The sequence below is a fragment of the Watersipora subatra genome, chromosome 8, assembly GCF_963576615.1.
Source record: "Watersipora subatra chromosome 8, tzWatSuba1.1, whole genome shotgun sequence".
Classification (NCBI taxonomy): Eukaryota; Metazoa; Bryozoa; class Gymnolaemata; order Cheilostomatida; family Watersiporidae; genus Watersipora; species Watersipora subatra.
This window is the reverse complement of record NC_088715.1, coordinates 62,368,203-62,373,237: the sequence shown is the minus strand read 5'-3', so window position 1 is coordinate 62,373,237 and position 5,035 is coordinate 62,368,203. Positions and strand designations below refer to the sequence as shown.

General features: G+C 32.6%; 1 non-coding gene across 1 annotated transcript; it reads right to left on the bottom strand.

The window, feature by feature from the left end:
- Positions 1-289: 289 nt before the first annotated feature.
- Positions 290-362, bottom strand: Trnaq-uug (transfer RNA glutamine (anticodon UUG)). Its single transcript has one exon. It is a non-coding gene; the product is annotated as a tRNA-Gln (tRNA).
- Between the last annotated feature and the right edge of the window lie 4,673 nt (positions 363-5,035).

Below are 5,035 nucleotides of genomic sequence, written 5' to 3'. Positions count from 1 at the left end.
GTTGCTACTATCTATTAAAACAATAAACGTGATAATTGAACAAAAACTAGCGGTTTATTTCAATTCAAATACTTTCATTCAATTGTTTTAGTAAATTAATGTCTGACAACATAAAGGTTATTTCCTGTAAACTTCCTGCATCAAACAGTTACATGTAGTTTGAGCTGAACAATCAACCTTATCATTTGTAAAAATAAATGTCGTAAAAATTGACAACAATCATCGTGCAAAATCATGATCAGTTTACGGAGTATGTTAACATTTCTAAAACTACAAAACTAAAAAACATTGACCCTGATGGGACTCGAACCCACAATTTTCTGATTCAAAATCAGACGCCTTTTCCATTAGGCAACAGAGCCACTGTTGTCACTACCAAATATTCATTTTCTGACCTGATCTAGCTGACACTTGTATGAAAACTTGCTCTAAATTATAAACTATTCTCTGTGTTTTATCAGCATGTCTGATGATCTGTCACAACCAGCTAGACTGCCAGAGTACAAATAATCATAATAAGATAACCCGCCATGTCCTTTTCTCACACAAGTGCAGCAAGAAAAAGTACATGTTTTGAGGCTATTTACGATATTTCGTTATTCAAATCAAATTTGACAACCTTCATCAATTTTACACTCTAAGTTTTAGAGAATACTTTAGGTAGTATGCAGCGAAAACTTCACATAGATTTTTCACCTCATCTGGAGTTTACATTATAGGAGGTATACATTATGGGAGCATCTACTGTATATGCAATATGACTCAAAACCTTGCATAAAACACAAAACAGTTTGTTATTAACAAAATAGCGCATTTATCCTGAACCTGCAAGCTTTGCTAGAAAGCTGTATTCTTTATATAGTTCTATTTTTTTATAAATATATTTATAATGATTATCCTTTATAAGCCAAAGCTGCACTTTGGCTTACTTTTTGATGTATAGAGGTTGAAAAAAGCTGTGTGTGGGCTGAGTACTTTTTGATTGTTGCATAGTTTCGTACTTCTGCCTTACGTTATGTTACGGCGTAACGTAGTAGCTACTACCTAGGTTAGTGAGCTACTAGCAAGCTAGTGTCACATTCTATAGGACAAAATGCAGCGAATGATAAGGAATGAGAGACTCAAAAACAACAGGTATGATTACCAATAATTATGGCTATCAAAATTTCATCTCAAAAACAATACTTTTACCTGTATTGCATAATTGTAATTGTAGCAATGCTACTGATAATAAGTGTTCTTTAACTGTCTTGAACAACACTTGCATAGCTGCAATAAATGCCTTGCAATTAGCATCACATAGTTTATTATTTTCTGTTGATCACCTTAATGTTTATTTCAAAGAATAGAATTTATGATGAGAGTTATTTGAACTCTCACATTTCCTATTTTACTAAGCAAGGCCCCAGCTGTCACAATGTAACTCTCACTTAGTTTGTCCCATTGCTAAAGTTCAGTTTAATAATAGCTTTTAATTTACTTTACATATATATTTTGCTTTAACACAAAGCCACAGTCTGAGGCCATTCTTGAGAAGTCTTTCCAAAATTATATCGATAAGTTTTCAATTGATAATACTATGAAACGGCGAAGCTCATTGTAATGACTACATGGACTAGTTTCCACAGCTCTAACTTCCAAAACAAGTCATCAAGCTTTGGTAAATAAATTTCATGTCTAATTGTGAGTTACCACTATTCAATCTTTGTTACTTGACCGAAGAAACTTCTGATTCAAAGCCTGACATTTTATTCAGAAAGGCAAAAGGCCTCCTTTTTCCTGATCAGCTTACACTTTGTGAGCTATCTAGCAGACTTTGGTTTCAACACCTTTGCTTTGAGTAAAGGCTCAGACACACTGGGCGATTTTATCTCGAGCAAGTGTCATAAGGGGCGTGAAGATATTGCTGGCGTGTGCCTAAACACCCTTGAGCAATTAATCAGCAAACAATGACGTAGGTACACTCACAAACTGCCAATAAAATTCCGTAACATCAGTTTCTTCGGAGTTATTAATAAATTTAAGTAAATTAATATGTTGCCGTCTTGGCAACGACCTAAACAACTTCCGATTTTGTTATTAGGCCTATCTCACTTTTACGGATTGTAAACTACAAAAAAAAACATAAGGAAAAACAATTTATGTTTTTTTAACAGAAATATTTTACAATTTTTATATAAATATTTTACTTAATAGTAGCTTTTCATGTTTAATATATTAAATATATATCATTCTCAAGAGGGTCAACCTGTGCAACGATAAACTCCAAATGTTGGTTTCGACTGAGTTTTTTTGTAATTTTTGTGTGTTACGTTGTACAGGACTGAGAGTGCTTCTATTAAATTTATGAACAAGTCAGTGTTCGTTCTGATGGTGTTTCAATCATAAAAAATAGCAAAATTTTGCTGCTATAAAATAGAATATCGATAAGAAATAATTACTCGCCATAAAATTGCATTCTGGGAAAAAAATAAACCAATCGAAATGCATCTCACGAGCGATAAAGTTGTGCCAGAGGATTTCTTGCGGGATCACTCTGCATGAGCTCGCTGAGCGAGTTCTAGCGCAGATTAGAGCCACGCAGCGCGATATCGCTCTGAATATCGCCAAGTGTGTTTGTACCTTTGTGCGGAGTAGCCCAACAGCAAACAAGTACTATTGAGCAAAGCAATACCTTTGCTTTGCTTTAATAGTACTCCTAACCTTTGACACTTCATTCACTAGTTCACAAAGTCAGCTGTTGTTATCATACAGCTTTCAGTTCTGAACAGTCGCAATGACATGGGTTGTGAGAAACCATTACCTTAAATAAATAACATAGACAAAATCAACCTCCGACAAGAGATTTGATCTCCTTACCGCCTCTAATTTTTTAATATAACTTATTAAATTTAAAAGTGGAAAACACGAAGTTATAGTTTTCATTTTGTTTATAAAGATCGCTTCTGGCCAGTTAAAACCTCTATTTGAAAAGAAATGTTGCAAATGTTGAAAGCTTAAGAAATCACTGGTCTTGATAGTGAGTTTAGCTCGAAATCTTGTAAATAATTGTTTATTCATGAGCAACGCCAACATAGACAAAAGTGAAGTGTTTGTGACTCCATTCTACATTTTTATTTGAAAAAACAAGTGACTTTATTTACTAAACTAAAAAGCCATAATCTTCCATTTTATTTCTTCACTTGACAGCTTGTTTAGTTGTCATCTGTTTTAATAATAATTTAAGCAACAATAGAAAAAAATCAGTTTTTTGTTCTTTCTAATGTTGATTTGCATTTCTTATTGAACTTTATTTTCATATAGTAATAAAAAGTTGAAAATGTGAGATAAAATCCCTAGTCTAGAAACAAAAATCTGTCCAAAATTTGCCAGCTTTTTGTTTCCTAGAATGTTTTTTCATGCTGAAAGCTTCCAGCCTAATAATTTGTTTTAACTTTTCTGGTTTGTTGTACAGAAACAAACTGGCAGAAATTTTCTAGGTCAAACTCTTACACACCCAACTTGACAATAGATTCGTGTAGAGCACAGAATATTTTAATAAGAATGTTGGCACATTTAGTTGGTTTAGTTATGTTGGCAGCTGTAAATGACTTTTTCGTGTAGCTAGTCATGTAACACCTAATGTTGCAACAGTTATCAAAGAGGATGGTATATTCCTTTTCACAAGCTCAAACCAAAAGGTTTGCAATTAAAAATTAAACAACTTATCCGCTAGGCCTATTGAAAAATCTTAGTTACGTTGTAGTTTCTAGCAAAAACTTACATTATTTGGCCAACATGGTTATTAAAACCACTGCATTTGAAGTATGGCTTTTAAATTTTGAAACAAGAACAAAGTCTACTTAATGAAAATAAGTATAAAAATGCGATTTCTCAAAAATTCTCCAAAAACTAACTGCAAAACAGACAAATAAATTGAGTTTTGAGAAAATCTTTGTGCCAAGCTTGTTTCAATACCATTGAAAAAATGTGTCAGAAAGTCTTAGCTCTAAACAAGACGACATAATCAAGGAGATATTTTACATTCTCTTGGTGAAGGACATTTTGTGTGCCATTCAAAAAATGTTATTTTATTATTCCAAAGTAATTATTGGTGGAATTTGAATTATCCTTTATTAAGCCCAGCTGTGCATTGCTTACTCATTGATGTGTGCAGAATTCAGGAGCCCATGTGTGAGCCGTGTTGTTGTTGGTTGCTTAATGGTGTTGCGCTTCTATTTTGTGTCACATTATGACCTATCGTAGTAGTTACCCTCTGTGTTATCTAGATTAGTGAACTAATAGTTAGGTAGTATTCAGTTTTATACAACAAAATGCAGCACATGGTGAGGATTAAATCCAACAAAATCAATAGATATGACTGCCAATTATTATTGTTATCAAACATTCATTTTGAAAACAACTTTAGCTTTTACTATCACTATCTTTTACTATCACACAATGGTACTTGTAATAATGCTACCAATAAATAAGTGTTCTTATAGAGTTTCTAACAATTCTTACATAGCTATAATGATTGCTCTGCAATTAAAATTACAAAATTTAAATTTTGGCTGATTGCTTTAATGTCTATTTTAAACAGGAGAATTCGTGATGAAACTTATTTAAACTTTTATCTTTCACTTTCACATATCACATATCTTTCACATATCACATATCTTTCACATATCACATATCTTTCACATATCACTTTCACATATCACATATCTTTCACATCTCACTTTCACATATCACATATCACATATCAATTTCACATATCACATATCTTTCACATATCACTTTCACATATCACATATCTTTCACATATCACATATCACATAGCTTTCACATATCACTTTCACATATCACATATCTTTCACATATCACATATCTTTCACATTTCACTAAGCACAGTCAAAGCTCTCACAAAGTAAGCTGTGAATTTAAACATTTGGTTTCATAGAACCATTAGTAATTGGTTCTATGAAACCAAATCAGTTGAAACGGGTTTAAGCAGACAGTACCCTAAACATTCTAACAAAAATTGTTTCTTTTA